The following is an 18,343-nucleotide window of genomic DNA, read 5'->3' as shown; positions in this document are numbered from 1 at the left end:
GAGTATCAAAGCATGAAACAATAATATATACATACAGATAAATGTATGATAGATAGAAACATACATAGAAATGTAGCACCATCTAAATAGTTATATGCACATATAAATATATGTGCTTGTATAACTATCTATATAGATCTACATAGCGAGATGTATGTGATCTGTGCACAAGAAATTAGAAAGACATAACCTAATGGCCAATTGGCTGGCAATGAGCCTGTCCATACTTAGCTAGCTTGACCCTTTGCTAGCAGTTACACTCTGCTGCCAGGGGTATAATTAAAACCTTTCCAGTTTAGTAGAAAGAGCCAGAGCTTATTATACTTGCAAAAATGACACAATGGAAAGGGCAAAAGATTTGAAATCACAGCACCTAAGTTTGAATTCTAGTTCTGTCACTTAATAAATAATTTGATTTTTACCAAAGAATTTAAGTTCCCTGGATAAATTTTTTTTCTCATCTATAAAATGAAGAGGTTTGAACTAGGTGATCATTAAAATCATTTTAAGAATCCATAGTCCCCTCCACACCTACATGAAACTTTTGAGGTTTTCCTGATTTACAGACAAATCCATTATTTATCAGTAAAAAATAAGCTTCAAAAACAAATAAGGATCTATATAAATAATTGTAGCACTAAAATAATGAACATATTATTAGAATCACAGATGGAGGAAGAATAATTCTAAGTGGGTGGTAGAACATATTACTGAGAAGATCAAATGGACTAATGTACATAGAATATTTTACATACTCAAAAATTCATGTTTTATGATTAAATCAGTTTAATCTGGAAATACTTAATGGAAAATATGGGGGTTTTTTTTGTGTGAAACCTGGGAAAAAGTTTGTATAACAAGTTTCTCTGATAAAGTCCTCATTTCTCAAATATGTATGAAACTGAGCTAAATTTATAAAAAAAATAAGTCATTTTCCAATTGATAGCAAAAGGATTTGAACAAGCAGTTTAAAATGAGAAATAATTAGAAATAGAAGGGATGCCCACCAACTGGAGAATGGCTGAACAAGTTGTTGTATATGATTATTATGATATACTATTATTGTGCTATAAGAAATAATGAGAAGGAAGGTTTCATAAAAAATCTGTGAAGATTCATATGAACTGATGCAAAGTGAAGCAAGCAGGACCAGGAGAACACTGTACATACAGCAATATTGTAAGATGATCAACTGTGAAACACTTAGCTACTCTGATCCAAATGATGAGCCAAGAAAATTCCAAAGGACTCATAATGACAATTGCTATCCACCTCCAATGAGATAACTAAACTCTGAGTGCAAAGTGAAGCACACTTTTTTTACTTTATTTATTTTTCTCATTTTTGCATGTGTTTTCTTTTACAATATGACTAATAGGAAAATATATTTTGAATGATTTCACGTGTATGATTGATATCATATTGTTTGTTTTATCAAGTGGTGTGAGAGGGACAGGAATGAAAAAGAGAATTTGGAATCCAATTTTTTAAATGAGTGTTAAAACGTTTGTTACATATAATTGGGAAATATTTGACAAAATAAATAAAATATATAAAAAAAGAAAATGTGAATTCTTGACATAGTATTAAAATCAGAGGAAGTAGTCGTAAGAAGGATAAGGGAATACATGTCAAATAAAAGAACATTGGTCCCTATATAAAAGAGCCTATAGCAGATAATGAATTCAGAAATGTGATAGAAATTATGGAAGCAACTGTTCAATCTAAAATACTAGTGCTTGAATATGATTCAGATCCATTTATGGTTATTCCAGGATTCTAAGAAGAAAAGTAATATGAGAAAAATGAGGTTTGAGAAATATTTATACTGTTGTGCCATATCCAGAACAATGGGCAGAAAACTGATGGAAAAGGCTAGTACAAAAGGAACTTTTTCAATAGTTAAGTCTCAAGAACTCTACTTGCTAATACCTAAAAAGTTCCTATCAATAGTGGTTTTAAAATATGTTCTAAATAACTAATAATTCAAGAAATGCAAAATAAAACTTGCCAAAGTACAATCTCACACCAATGAGACTGGCTAAGATGACTGAAAAAGAAAAAGAACAAATGCTTTTGGGGTATGGGAAAATACATACACTGATGCACTATTTGCAGAGCTGTGAACTAGTCCAGTTGCTCAGGAAAGCAATTTGGAATTTTGCCCAAAAGGCTATCAAAATGGGTATGCCCTGTGACCCAGCAATACTACTGTTAGAGCTATACTTCAAAAAGATCAAAGAAAAAAAGGTTCATATGGACAAAAATATTTATAACAGCTCTCTCTCTCTCTGAGGTGGCAAAGAATAGGAAACTGAGGGAATCATTTGAGAAGTGACAGAATGAGCTATGATATATGAATGTGATTCTATATTACTATGCTTTAAGAAAAGATGAAGGGCATAATTTGAGAAAAACCTAGGGAGACCTGTTTAAACTGATGACAAGTGATCATAAACAGATGAACCATGTATACAGTAATAGAAATATTGTAAAGATAATCAATGTTAAAAGACTTCAGCATTCTGATTCAGCACAATAACCTACCACATTTCCAAAAGATTCATGATGAAAAATGTCAACCATTTCCCAATATAGAATTGATGGAGAGAGCACAGATTGAAGCATTTTCTTTCTTTCTTTTTTAATCTTCCTTTCTTTTAGAACATGACTAATGGAGAAATTTGCTTTGTGTGACTATATATTTTTGGGCAGCTAGGTGGAGCAGTGGATGCAGAACAGGGTCTGCAGCCAGAAAGACTCATCTTCTCAAGTTCAAATCTGGTCTCAACAATGTACTAGCTGTGTGACACTCAGAAAGTTCCTCATCTGTAAAATGAACCAGAGAAAGAAAGGGCAAACCACTCCGGTATCTTTGCCAAAAATCAAAACAAAACAAACAAATGGTGTCACCAAGGGTTAAATATAACTGAAAAAAATGACTGAACCACAAAATACTTGTAACAATACTTTTAAAAATGCTTCTTTTCTTTAAAATTTATTTTTATACTACTTCAAATGCTACATCGATCCATCATGAAGCTTTCCCTTATCTCTCATTTGGCAGTATTCTTTACACTTACTGTGTAGGTTAGGTTATACTTCATCCATGCATTTCTTGTATTTTCTATTAGATAATTCACTTTTCAAAGGCAAGAATGTGAATTATTTATTTTCATTTTCCAGATCCCACCCAGATCACCTCATTCAAAGTACCAAGTAGATGTTTAATTAATATTTTATGAAAGATTATGTGAAAAATCTTATGTCTGTACTATGCTAGAGATATCCTGGACACATCTTAAATTCATATGTCCAAAAAAGGACTCATTGTCTTTCCCTCTAAACACTCCCCCACTTCTCTATTACTATAGAGGGCAGCACCATCATTCCAGTCCTTCAGGCTCACTAAGTAGGAGTCCTTCAGGCTCACTAAGTAGGAGTCATCTTGAATTTCTAATTATTTCTTTCTCTCTCTCTCTCTCTCTCTCTCTCTCTCTCTCTCTCTCTCTCTCTCTCTCTCTCTCTCTCTCTCTCTCTCTCTCTCTCACACACACACACACACACACACACACACACAACACACTCCCCATATTCAAGCTGTTACTAAGGTCTGTCTATTTCAATTTTGACATCTCTCAAACATATTGTCTTTTGACATTGTCACCACTCTAGTACAGGACTTCATCACCTCATGCCTTAATTATTCCAATAGACTGTTAGTAGGTCTGCTTCCCTCAAGTCTCTCCCCACTCTACTCTATCTTCCATACAGCCACTAAAGTGATTTTCTTAAAGCACAGGTTCAATTAAGCCATCCCTATACCTCCACTCAATATACTTAGGTCATGATTTCCAATAGCCTCCAGGAACAAATACCTAATGCTCTATAGGCATTCAGGGCCCTTTATAACCTACCCCCTCCTACATTTCCAGTCTTCTTATACCTTACTTGCAAACACAAATTCTTTGCTCCTACACTGACCTGCTGGCTGTTCCATTTCTCTACTCAAGGCATTCTTTCTGGCTGTCTCTTGTACCTGAAATGCTTTCCTGCTTCTGCTCTTACAATTGGCCTTCCTGGCTTCCTTTAAGTAAGTCCCAGCTATAATCCTACTATCAACAGTACACCTTCCCTAAGCCTTTTTTTAATTCCAGTACCTTCCCTCTGTTGATTATTTCCTATTTTTTGGTAATTTTAAAATTTATTTTAAACTTAAATGCAAAATGACACAAGAAAACAAATCACCATGTACACCGCAGAAGATGAGATGATTCAGTATAAAACAACAAATTTCTATTTCAAGATAGCCTATATAATAATTCTACACATTGTTTTCCAATCTACCCAGCTTTCCTTTACTTCCTTGTAGGTTTTCTTTTGTTCTCTGATGTGCACCTTCAACTTTATTTTTTCCCTTTCCACTCTATCACCCCACACCACTACGTATGTGTGTGTGGTATGTATGTACATGTATGTATGTATGTATATATACATATCTATAAACATGCACATATATATACTACACATATATATTTAAGAGCACACTATGCATATTTCCACTTGTGATCTTTTTTCCAAAGGTGGATAGACTCTTCCTTTATAGGTCCAAGTCTTTCTGTGTTTTTCAAAATTAACCAGCTCATCATTTCCTACACCACAGTAATATTTCAACACAATCATCCCCATCTGAGAAATTGTCCATTAAAGATACCCCCGCCCCAGCTTTCTGTGTTCCTTCAATTCTTGGCTATACTGGTTTTATTTTTACAAGAAAACTTTCATGTAAAATAGTTGAAATTATCCATTTTACATTTCAACAATGTTCTCACTGTATTATATAGTTTAAGCTACTACTGAATCTCTTTCTTTACATATTTTTTCCCCTGGTTTCTTTGAAATTTCTGACATTTTGTTCTTCCTAATGATTTTGATATTACTTTTTCTAACTCAGTAAAATTTTCCCTCCAGTAATTTAATTGGGAGGGCATTGTATAAATCAATTAGGTAAAATTGTCATTTAAAAATTGTGTTTGCTTTATCTACCTATGAACAATAAATATTACTTAGATTATAATAAAAATTATTTAGATCTCACCTTATTTGTATAAAAAGTATCTTATGTTTCAGTTCATATAGTTTCTCTGTCTGTTTTGGCAGGTATACTCTCAGGTATTTTACATGGTCTAGTTATTTCAAATGGTCTAAAACAATATTGAATAATACTGCTGACAGGTAGTATAGTTTTCCAGTTTCTCTCTTTTGATTAAGTCTGTTTTAGTTTTGCTTTCTGAAATGATCATTATTACTACCCTTGCTTTTTTTTAACATGATAAATTCTATCCTGCCCTTTATTTTATCTTTGTGTGAATCTCTTGTTTTTTGATTGTTTCCTGAAAGCAAGATACTGTTGAATTCAAATATTTAATGTGTTATCCATTTTCATTTTATGGGTAAATGCATCCCGTTGACATTCTCAGCTATAGTAATTTGTTACATCATATCTTCCTTCCTATTTTTCCTCACTCTCCTTCTCACCCTATTTATCCTATCCCTCCTCACTCTTCTAATTTACTTCAGCCTACTACTTTACCCTTCTATTCCTTAACTTACCCTTCTTAGAGTCCTTCCCTTATCTTCTCCCCTTGCCCTCTTATTTCTTTCTTTTATACATGCATACATACCATATATATAGATATAGATATAGACACACATATACATACACACATGTTGTTTTTTCTTTAACACATTCCCAATGAGAATATGGTTCCATCACTACCCCTCCTAGCTTCTTCCTTTTATGTCACATTTGTATGAGATAAGTAGTCCTCTCCCTATCTTTTTTTAGAATTAACCACCTCATATACAGCTCAGCCCAAGTCTTTCTTTCAAACTGCCCAAATAATGCTAATAGTCATGAGTACTAACATGTTGATGTACAAAAAGTAAAAAATTAGACCTCATTGAGTCTCTTATAATTGGTCTTTAATGTTTACCTTAGGTCAAAGGATATGAACAGGCAATTTTCAGAGGAAGAAATTAAAGCTATCTATAATCATATGAAAAAATGCTCTAAATCACTATTGGTTAGAGAGATGCAAATCAAAACAACTCTGAGGTACCACATCACACCTATAAGATTGGCAAACATGACAGAACAAGAAAATGATAAATGCTGGAGAGGATGTGGGAGAGTTGGAACACTAATTCATTGTTGGTGGAGCTGTGAGCGCATCCAACCATTCTGGAGAGCAATTTGGAACTATGCCCAAAGGGCTACAAAAATGTGCATACCCTTTGACCCAGCAATATCGCTACTAGGACTATATCCCCAAGAGATCATAAAAATGGGAAAGGGTCCCACATGTACAAAAATATTTATAGCAGCACTCTATGTAGTTGCCAAAAACTGGAAGTCAAGGGGATGTCCATCAATTGGGGAATGGCTGAATAAATTATGGTATATGAATGTAATGGAGTACTATTGTGCCATAAGAAATGAAGAACAAGAAGACTTCAGAGAGGCCTGGAAGGACTTATATGACCTGATGCTGAGTGAAAGGAGCAGAACCAGGAGAACTTTATGCACAGCAACAACCACAGTGTGTGAGAGTTTTTTCTGGTAGACTTAGATTTTTGTAATAACACAAGAACTTCTGAAAAAAAAAAAAATCCCAATGGTGGACCTCAAGGCAAAATGCCTTCCACACTCAGAGAGAGAAATATGGAAGTCACTCACATAATGTAGCAGATCATGTTTGTGTATGTGTATCTGTTTGTGTATCATGTTCTGATTTGTTATACGGATTCTTTCATTTATCTTAGTCTGACTACATAGCATGACTATAGTGAAAATATACTCAATAGGAAAGTATATGTAGAATCTATACAGAATTGTATGCAGTCGTGGGGAGGGAGGGAGGTAGTGGGGGGTGGGTGGGGAGGGATAAAATTGCAATTGTATGGCAGTGATTGTTAAACATTAAAAAAATAAAAAAAATTAAAAAAAAAATTTAAAAAAAAAATGTTTACCTTATATTTCTCCTGGATCCTATATTTCAAATTTTTCATTAACTTCTGCTATTTTTCTCACAAATACCTAAAAGTATTTCAGTTGATTAAATTTCCTTTTTTTTTTCCATTCAAGATTATAATTAGCTTTGCTGGGTAAATTACTATTGTTTGTAACTCCAGCTCTTTTGTTCTATGAAATATAGTATTCCAAGACCTAGAGTCCCTCAATATAAATAACTGCTAGGGGCAGAGCCAAGATGGTAGAGTAGAAGGATGGACATGTAGAAACTCTCTCCCCTCACAGCCCATAAAATACTTGTAAAAATGACTCTAAATAAATTCTAGAGCACCAGAAGCTACAAAATGATAGATGGAAAGAGATTTCCAACTCAAGACAGCCTGGAAGGCTGAGAGGAAGGGTCTATCATGTCCTGGTTAGAGCAGAGAGCAGCCCATACTGGGTCCCCCAGGCACAGACAGGACTAGAGTAGTCTTCAGAGTGTGAAATTAGGGGTAGCACCTGTGGTTTCTAGATTTCTCAACCCTCAAACATGAAAGACAGCTTCAAAGGTCAGTGAGAAAGGTCTTTCACCTGTGTGAGAAGTGAACCAGGTCTGACTCCAGTGCAGCGCCGCCCCCCCCCCCCTTGCCCATCATCCCCCAGCCCTGGCCCTGGCCCCAGGGCAGCGGCAGACACTGTGGTAGCAGCATTCATTTTCAGAGCCCTCAGACTAGAGACCCTGGGGGAAGTGAGAATGTAATCTGGGTCTTAGTCCTGAGTGGCAACCTTGAGGTGAGGAGGAGTACTGATGTGGTAGAACTGATGGAGGCTCTGGAGAAGTAAACGTACTGACAAATCCTGGGCAGAAAAGAGTGCTTGTGGTTACTCCCAGACCAGAGCACAGACTAGGAGAGGAGTAAACTCCTCTACCTTGATTGTTCCACCTTGGAGGAACTGAGAACTGAGGTCCCTAGAGTATATCCTCCACTTGACAAAGGACTCAAAAGTCAAGTAACTGGCTGGGAAAATGCCTCCAAAGGGGAAAAAATAAGAACTATAGTTCTTGGTGAACAGGTATTTTTTTCTGTCCTTTTGGATGAGAAAGAACAAAGCATACTATCAGAAGAAGACATCAAAGTCAAGGCATCCCAAATATCCAAAAATATTTATGCAATTGTCTCAGGCCATGGAAGAGCTCAAAGAGGATTTTGAAAATCAAGTAAGAGAGGTAGAGGAAAAATCAGGAAGAGAAATGATAGCAATGCAAGAAAATCCTGAAAAGTGAGTCAACAGCTTACTAAAGTAGACCCTCCCCAAAATGCTGAAGAAAATAACACCTTTAGAAAAAAAGTCCAAAAAGCCAATGAGGAGAATGCTTTAAAAAGCAGAATTATCCAAATGGAAAAGGAGGTTCAAAAGCTCATTGTACTGGAAATTAAGCTATACAGGTAATGGAGTATAGAAATCTATTTTGCCCTAGAGGAAAATAGAGGGGAAGGGGGATAGAAGAAGGGTGTGTAATAGAAGGGAGAACAGACTGGAGGAAGGGGTGGATGGGGTACATGCTGTCCTGGGGTGGAGGATGGAGAGAGATGGGGAGAAAAATTTGAATCCAAATTCTTGTGGAAGTGAATGTTGAGAACTGAAAAATAAATCTTATTTATTTATTTGTATATTTGTTTATTTATATTTTATCCTTGTTGCTTGCAATAATTTGTCCATAACCTATGAGCTTTGAAACTAGGCTATGGTATTCCTGTAATTTTTCCCACAGGATCTCTTTTAGGTGGTGATTGGTAAGTTTTTTTCTATATCTTCATCTGCTTTTCCTAGAACTTCTGGGCATTTTCTTTGATTCTTTTCTGTAATATTTTGTCAAGGTTCTTTTGTATCTTTCAGGTAGTCCATCTATTCTTATATTATTTCTTCTCAATCTATTCTCTAGGTCAGTTCTTTTTCTGTTGATATGTTTCACATTCTTTTCTATTATTCAATTTTTTAAAAATTTTTTTGGTGTCTTAGAATGCCATTAACTTCCACTTGCCCAATTCAAGTTTTTAACGAGTTATTTTTTTCCTTGTGGTTGATTCTCTATGTCTAGTTGGCTAACTCTCTTTTCATAATTTTCTTGACTTTCTTGGGTTATTATTTTTTCCTAATTTTTCCTCAGTATCACTCACTTGATTTTTAAAGTTCTTTTTAAGTTCTTCTAGGAGCTTTTTTATGAGTGGGATCATTTGATGTTTCCCATAGAAAAAGAAGTTGCTTGTTATTTCCACTATCTTCCTCTTTATATGAACCCTGATCTTCCCTATCCCCTTAGTAGCTGTCTATGGTGAGGTTCTTTCTTCTTTGCTTGATCTTTTTATTTTTGTCTTTTTTTGATTTTAGCAGCTATTGTTATAATCAAGTTTTAGTCCCAAGGTGTCAGGAATGATGCCCAAAGCCTTAGTTCCTTCTTACTGTTATTTTCTGAGGTCTTTCACTGTGCCCAACCTTAGGCTCTCTTCTCCATTCCCCAATCATAGTTAGGGGCAGGAGATATGCTGTGACAGAAATGTTCTTGCTCCCTGCTTGTCCCTCCAGTGGTTGCAAACTACAACTGTCCCCTCTGCCATGGAAGTAAAAGCAGGGACCCTGCTCTCCTTCTAGTGCCCAAAGCAAGCAGGGTTCCTGCCCCTCTGCTACTGAACTCATCAGATATGCTCTATCTCCTTCTCTCCTGCAGTCATGACCTGGAAAGTACTAGTCTGGTTTTTAAACCAGCTGTGCTTGGCATCACTTGATAGTGTAGGGTCCTTCAATCTTCTCCTACTTAGACTTCTGAGGTGTCAGTGAGGTGAAAGTTTCAGAGACTGACTGCCTCCAAGGTTTGTTGTTTATTGATTCTGCAGTCAGCTGGAGGTGTTTGTACTTCCCTCAGGCTCAAACCTCCACACTGGAAGGTCAGGTCTCTCCTGGGAATTTCTTAGATTGTCTTAGGATGATAACTTCCACACCAACTTTTGTTCATTTCAGAGTTAAAAGTTTTGTGACTTAGCCATCTTCCTAGAATCCTCTCACATTATTTCCTATTAATTCTGAATGTAGCTTTCTTTGTATATACTTGTCTGCAATTTTCTCTCCATTATATTCTAAGCTCTTTAAGAACTATCTTCTGCTACTTTTTATATTACCAGAGGTTAGCACAGTGCCAGGCAGAGAGTAGGCATTTAATGAATGTTTATTGAATGATGGAATACATACCATGTTGTACTCAAAATCAGGAATTCTTTAGATCAAGTCCTGCTTTTGGCACATGCTGGTCGTGTGATATTCAGCAAGCCATTTAAACTTCCTAGCCTCTAAACAATACTTTATATGTTTTTAATCTCTACTCTTTGAATGCCTCTTCCACAGTCTGTTCAATTGCTCTGTCTCCTCCTTCTAATACTAGAGTCACAAACTATGATGAGTTCAACTCTGCTACTGTTCATGGAAGGGCAAATTCAATATTTCTTCCTCATTTTTTCTATAACTTTCTAAAACAAAGTGACCCTCTCTGGTTACCTTGTGTCCAGTATCCCAATTAAAATGGGAAAAAGAGAAACTGTCTTTACTTCTGAGTTTGTTTCTTCAAGACAATATATTTCATATAGGAAGGACTTAATCATTTCTTTTTTCATCAATGTCAAACAATAATGGCCAATATACATTGGTTGCCAATATCCTCCCCGTATGAAACCTCGCAGAGAGCTCTCCACACTGATGAAATCCCACACACAAAAAATACAGGAACAAAAAAAAGAAATAGCAATGTTATTAACAGTAAGTTAATGTTAATCGTGATCTTGAATATCAGTTATAATGGATATTTAAAGATGGTTAGTTAATTTATAATCAGATAAGTATTATAAAAAGCCCAAATTCATTTGGGAGAGTGATCCTAACTTCCTAAATATGAAAACATTTTATCTCACATCTCTTTTCTACAAGTGAAACATTTACAACTAATTTAAAAATAATTGTTATTTTTCTTACCAATTGAGTACCATGAACAATGTTTATGCAAAGGCAAAATGAAGACAGACTTTTAAAAAATGAAGTGAATATCATCTAACAGTAATGCTTGTTTTGCATTGAATACTTTTTTTGTAACAACACATTCTAGAAATAAAGGAGGCTTTCATTTGCATCACCAGAGGCTATTCTTCCATAAATCAAAACATTTACAAATACCTGCTAATCACTAGCATCCTCAAATTTACATCATAAATGACAGCTTGATGGTTTATTTATAAGCCCTTATAAAGGCTTATTTACCTCCTCTTTTAATAATCTATATATTTCTCTCTACTCCATTGACTTAAATCTAAGCATAAAAAAGGAGGAGTAGGGGAGAAAACTTCACTTTTCTATTTCATACCGCCCCAGGGGTTTGGAATACATTCTAAGTATAATCAGGCAGCTATGAAATTCCAAGTCATTTCAGAGTTAAGAGAATTGAATATAGACCATATTTAGTCTATTAAATAAATAAAAGACACCATCCTCACATAAAATTATTGGTGATAAAAGTTAGATTATAAGGAGGTTTTCTGTTTCTAACCCAATGTAGTATAATGGGTATTGGTCTAGATTTGGAGTAAAAAGTCTTGGGTTCTAGCCCTTTGAACCCTTGAAACAGGTGAATTTTTGTTGTATTTTGATCTTCACTGAGTGCTATACAGGCATTATCTTATTTGATCTTTATGAGAGCATTGATTCACGTATTACCCCCAGAGAGATATGAGGATTGATAAGTTAATAAATAAATACAAAGTGATATTTTGGGGGGAAGCTTATAGGGGAGAGGTAAATTTGGGGTAAATTTGCAAAGAGAGCTAAGGATTACAAGAGGCAAATCTAATGAACATGGCCAGACTTTAGGAGGAATGATTTATCAACTATGCATAAGGGTGGACCATAGAACAAACAACATTTATGTATGACTAAGATTCACACAAATAAACAAATGCCTTTGAGGAGGATTATAAATTTCTCCCCTTTGGAATTCATGAATTTTAGGGACATAGAAGAGTCCATAAAATGTGTCCCCTTTATTCCCTTTCTTATTCTGCCCTATTTTTCTCTTCCCACCTCAGCCAGCCACCTGCCAGTGGAGCACTCACTTTGGTTTCCTTGTCCCCAGAAGGTTCTCTCACCCACTTAGGTGTCTGAAGAAGAACCCCTGCTTACCCCGTTCTGTGAGATTTTCAAAAGTTTTCTTTGTCCTAGTTACCTTCACCTGTACTGCATCCTCGATTGGATTCTCCTCCCCACATTCAGCTTATTAGCACCAGCAACAAAAACTTCAATCACTACTGTGTCTTACTTTTAAAAACCCTTCTCACTCAAAATGCCATTTCCCAGAAAGGACCAGTTCTTTCCTTCCTTTCCCCTAAAAGAACCACTTTCTCCTTTTTGAAGCATTTCAGGAACTAACTGGACCTCTTATGTTTATGAGGTAAATTCAAATGCTCCTTGAATCCTTTTAAGACTAATGAAGTCAAACCACCTAGGAGACATAACACCTGCTTGCTTTTTCCTGAAGCTTAATCATCCTGAAGGGAGATTTCAAAGAAGCTTGTTTTAGATAATACTGATCTATTTGTCTTTCATAATGAATTTATTCATACTATTGTCATTATTACTTTATTCTTATCACCTTTATTTGTCAGTGGGGTTCAAACAGAAAAAGTCCTTACACTAGGTACAGTCTTGCTATTACTTTTTCCTTTATTTGCTATATTGCACAGATGTATAAAATTACTGCTTTGGAAAGTAAGCCCATCTTCAGTAAGGTTATTAAAAGAATCTTCAGGAGAAGATGAACATGATATTATGTACCTACCATTGTTTTGCTTTTTATTATATCTAGAGACCCTGTGATTGGACTTTTTCAGCAAAGAAACTATGGCAAGTATTCAAAAGAATTCAATTTAGTGCAAGGAAGAGCTTTGCTTTTTTTTATGTTCTGATGGCAACTAGTTTAAAACCCTTTTCTGACTCCCAGGGCAGAGATGAGATCGCAAAATAGAGAAAGCATTCAATTGAGTCCTCTCAACATTCCCCTCCAAACAACTTTAAAATAATGCCTCAAACCATACTCCAGAGTGGCAAAGCAACAAAAGGTCAGTGAGACATTCTTCTAGCTCAAGATAATTTGGGAGGTTAAAAAGATTCCTGCGGGGGCAGTAGGGGTGGAGACTGGTCCATAGTCTACTGGAATGAAACACCAGACTAGAGAGTATGTGCTGGGCCCAGCAGTAGTAGAGTTCCCAAGTCAGAGAGAGTAAGGGGGAGGAGGAGGGTGGAGAGAGAGAGAGAGAGAGAGAGAGAGAGAGAGAGAGAGAGAGAGAGAGACAGAGAGAGAGAGACAGAGAGAGAGACAGAGAGAGAGAGAGAGAGACAGAGAGAGAGAGAGAGAGAAAGAGAGAGAAAGAGAGAGACAGAGAGAGAGACAGAGAGAGAGAGACAGAGAGAGAGAGACAGAGAGAGAGAGAGAGAGTGTTTGGTTTTTTTTTTGTTTTGTTTTGAGAAGGCATATAATTTGATATTGATTCTACATGTACAGTCATAGAAAGCATATTTCAATACTATCCATGCTGCAAAAGAAAACACAGACCCAAAAAGTAAAAATAAAGTAAAAACAATACATTTCAAACTGCACTCAGATGCCATCAGTTCTTTCTCTGAAGGTGTATAGCATTCATTTTTCATCATAAGTCCTTTAGAATTTTCAAAGATCATTGTATTGTTGAGAATAGCTAAATCATTCACAGTTTTTCATCCAATAACATTATTGTTACTCTGTACACGGGTCATAGTTCAAAGGCAGAGAGGAGCATTTGCAGTCAAGAGGGAGTGGAAGCACTGAGAGGAAATATCACTTCAAGTCCCAAGAGATCAGAGACCCTGAAGAACAATATTGATTTTAATCCCAAAGAATCAGTTATACAATACACAGCAGTGAATAATCATATTAATCTAACTCAAAGATCTAAGCTTTGGGATAAGAACTCAACATTTGACAAAAATTGCTGGAAAAACTGGAAATTAGTTTGGCAGAAGTGAGGCATAGATCAACATCTCATACCATCTACAAAGATAAGGACAACATGGTTAAATGATTTAGATATAAAGGGTGATAGCATAAGTAAATTACAGGAGCATGAGAAAATGTACTTTTCAGATCTATGGATAAGGGAAGAAACTTTCAACAAACAAAAGATAGTGGAGATTAGAAAAACTAAAATAGATAATTTTTATATGACATTAAAACAAAAACTTCTTCATACAAAAAAAAACCTAATATAACCAAGATTAGAAGGAAAGCAGGAAAATGGGGAAAAAGTGTTTATATCAAATTTGTCTGATAAAGGCATCACTTTTTAAAATATCTAGGGAACTGAACCAAATTTACAAAAAATATATGCCATTCCCCAATTGATAAATGATCAAAGGATATGTACAAGCAGTTTTCAGAAGAAAATATGAAACTTATCAAAAGTCACATAAAAAATGTTCTAAATCAATGCTGGTTAGAGAAAAGTAATTTAAAACTACTCTGAAGTACCATTTACACTAATCAGATTGGCTAACATGACAGAAAAGAAAAATGATAATGTTGGAGGGAATGTGGAAGAAATTGGGAGACTGATGCATTGTTGGTGGAATTGTGAAATAGCTCAAACTATTCTGAATAACAATTTGAAATTATGCTCAACTGTATGCTAAAACTGTACATACCATCTGACCCACCAATACAACTACGAGGTATATATCCCAAAGATATCAAAGAACAGGTAAAAGGACCCATTTGTACAAAAAATATTTATAGTAGCATTTTTGTTTTGACAAATAATTGGAAATAGAGGGAATGACTACCAATTGGTGAATCACTGAACAAATGATAGCATATGATTGCTATGGAATATTATTTTGCTATGAGAAATAATGAGCAGAATGATTTCAGAAAAATCTGTGAAGACTTGTTTGAATTTATGCAAAGTAAAGTTAGCAAAACCAAGGGAACATTGTAAACAGTAACGATAATATTATAAGGATGATCATCTGTGAAAGAATTGGCTATTCTGATTAAGACAATGATCCAAGACAATTCCAAAGGACCTATGGTCAAAAAGTGCTATTCACATCTAGAGAGAGAAAACTGATGAATTCTGAATGCAGAATGAAGCATCCATTAAAAATTCTGGGTTTTATTGTTATATTATATTTCTTTCACATCAAAGTTAATATGTAAATTTTAGTATGACTTGAGGGAAGAGTAGGAGGGAGAGAGAGATTGGATATCAATTTTTTAAATGAGTGCTAAAATAGTTTTTTACTTGTAATTGGGAATTATTTAATGAAATAAAAATAATTTAAACAAAAAAAATCTTTCCTGTATGTTTAATAAAGGATATAATCCGTTTTCTCTGTAAAGAAAGAGGATTTGGGTTTGCATTTTTTTTTTCTACTACACTTTTGGCTGATTAGGAGGAGTAGTAGTGTGAATCTCCTTAGAGCTGTCAGAGTTTCACCCAAGCTGAATGATGCTTCCCCAGAGTACTGTTTTGTAAGCAGAAGCCACTAATAAAAGTGACCTTAATGGCTGATTTGGGTGCTCCTTAAAATGCACCTGCATACTCTATGGACTAGGAGTGAAAAGAAGCACAGCTGATGCTGGCAGAGAGATGAGAATTCAGGTGCCATTAACGGATCATTGACTCAACAGATCATGACAGCTCCTTTGGAAAATTCAAACTATAAGTTAGCGTACTCTGTCTGGGGAGTTACAGAAAGGTTTTAACAACCTGCAGGGTGATTTAAGGAAAATCAGGAGGAAAAAAAGAGGTGGGTTCTGGCAGCACTAAAAGTGTACTTCAACTAGAACTCGGCATGACTTATTAAATAAACCAAAGCAAGAATATGACTGTAGCAGGGGAGTAAAGAAGGAAAGAAACAGGAATCAGATGAGAAAAAATGCTCTTTGCATTTATTTTGGCTTCACTTCAACATACAAGCTTATTAAGTGTTCGCTGTTTAAATTATTATATGCTTAACGGTGGGGATAAAAACAGGTTCCTAAAACAATTTATATTCTACTGCAAAGAATGGAAGGGAAGAAGATGACCACAACAGGCATGCAGGTGTGCTACCCTGGAGATAGATTAAATCTGTAGAGGTTAAATATATAGTCCTCTGTTTATTCCTTCAGTGACTGAAGACTTTCCAAACAGCAAAACATGACTTGGGGAAGGTAAACTAGAGGCCTTCAACATTGCTGTGTTCTCTGGTCTCAGAATTTTCAAGGGCTCCTCACCCAAGTCTTGTGCTGCTGTGTTAAACTGTTTACTCTTCTTACAAACACATGAAACTGCATTTCTTGGAGGGATTTTATCTCTGGAGATTTGATCTGCCTCCAGTGTGCTATGAACGTGTAGAAGAGGAGGAAGAAAATTCTCAATAAGTTGTTCAAGATTTTTTTTCTTTTCCTTTAAATTTATTTAGTATTTTATTTTCTTCAGTTACACGTAAAAACAATTTTAACATTCATTTTTAAAACTTTGAGTTTCAAAATCTCTCCCTTTTCCCCTCCCCAATCCCTCACCGTTGAGAAGACAAGTCATTTACTATAGGTTATACATGTGTAGTCATGCCAAACATTTCCATATTAGTTATGTTGTGAGAGAAAACATAGACCAAAAAAAAAAAAAAAAAAAAAGAAGAAAGAAACACTCAAGAAGAATGAGGAAAGTAGAAAAAGTATGTTTCAGTCTGCATTCTGTTCTTTCACTGGTGATGGATAGCATTTTTCATCATAAGTCTGTGAGTTGTACTGGATCTTTGTATTGCTGAGAATAGCTCAGTCATTCACAGCTGATCATTTTACAATATTGCTGTTACTTTGTACCTAATATATTTCATTTTGCATCAGTTTATGTAATTCTTTCCAGATTTCTCTGAGGGCATCCTGCTCATCATTTCTTAGAGCACAATAATATTCTACTATAATCATATACCACAATATGTTTGGCCATTCCCCAATGAAGGGGCATCCCCTCAATTTCCAGTACTTTGCCATAGGAAGAGAACTGCTATAAATATTTTTGTTTATATTATTCCTTTTTCTTTTTTAAATCTCTTTTGGGCAGGTCATGGTTTTATAGATTTTTTGAGCATAGTTCCTAATGGCTCTACAAATCAGCTGAATCAATTCACAACTCCACCAACGTTCATTAATGTCCCACTTTTCCCACATCTCCTCTAATATTTGTCATTTTCTTTTTCTGACCTATTAGTCAATCTATTAGGTATCAGGGAGTACTTCAGTATTGTTTTAATTTGCATTTCTCCAATGAAAAATGAGTTAGACCAATTTTTATATCTATAGATAGCTTTGATTACTTTACCTGAAAACTTCATATCTTTTGATCATTTATCGATTAGGGAATGGTTCTTATTTTTTAAAAAATGACTCAGTTCTTTATATGTTTGAGAAATGAGGCCTTTACCAGAGAAACTTGCTTCAAAATTTTTTTCACCATTATTATTGCTAACTATATCCTCCCACTTATTATCTCCTTTCACCCGTCCCTCCACAAAAGTGTTTTGTTTTTGACTACCCCTTTCCCAAATATTCCCTCCCTTCTATCACCCACACTTACCACCTTCCCCTCCTACTTACCACCTTCCCCTCCTACTTTCTTGTAGGTTGAGATAGATTTATATACCTAATTGAGTGTGTATGTTATTCCCTCTTTGAGTCAATTTTGATGAAAGTAAGGTTCACTCACTCCTCCTCACCTTCTCCCTCTTCCTCCCCCATAAAAGCTTTTTCTTGCCTCTTTTATGTGAGATAATTTACCCCATTCTACCCCCCTTTCCCTTTCTCCCAACACATTCCTCTCTCACCCCTTAACCAGCTCATTTCAGAGAATATCCATTTTTTCCCCCAGAAGTAGATTATACTCAGTTTTGTTAGATAGGTGATTCTTGGTTATAAGCTTAGCTACTTTGCCATCCTGAATATCATATTCTAATCCCTCTGGTCTTTTAATGTAGAAAATGCTTAATTTTGTGTTATCCTGACTGTGGCTTCATGATACTTGAATTGTTTCTTTCTGACTGCTTGCATATTTTGCCTTGACCTAGGAACTCTGGAATTTGGCTATATTATGCCTGGGAGTTTTCAGTTTGGGTTCTCTTTCGGGATGTGATCAGTAGATTCTTTTAATTTTGAGTTTGCTCTCTAGTCCTAGAAAATCACAGAAGTTTTCCTTGATAATTTCTTGACAGATGATG

At 35.4% G+C, this 18,343-nt stretch overlaps 1 long non-coding RNA gene across 3 annotated transcripts in view; it reads right to left on the bottom strand.

Annotated features, from left to right (window-relative positions):
• The window catches only part of LOC140518609 (uncharacterized), a 321,838-nt gene that overhangs the window by 258,732 nt on the left and 44,763 nt on the right, over nucleotides 1–18,343 (bottom strand). Inside the window, exon 1 of one of the 3 annotated variants that reach the window (XR_011971964.1) lies at nucleotides 12,166–12,264. The exons of the other annotated variants lie outside the window; for them this stretch is intronic. This is a non-coding gene — a long non-coding RNA (uncharacterized lncRNA). Of the gene's footprint in view, nucleotides 1–12,165; nucleotides 12,265–18,343 lie in introns of those variants that run through there. 3 annotated transcript variants of the gene reach the window in all.

This window comes from Notamacropus eugenii, chromosome 1 (genome assembly GCF_028372415.1).
Source record: "Notamacropus eugenii isolate mMacEug1 chromosome 1, mMacEug1.pri_v2, whole genome shotgun sequence".
Classification (NCBI taxonomy): Eukaryota; Metazoa; Chordata; class Mammalia; order Diprotodontia; family Macropodidae; genus Notamacropus; species Notamacropus eugenii.
The sequence above is the reverse complement of the archived record's forward strand: the minus strand, read 5'-3'. Positions and strand labels throughout refer to the sequence as shown.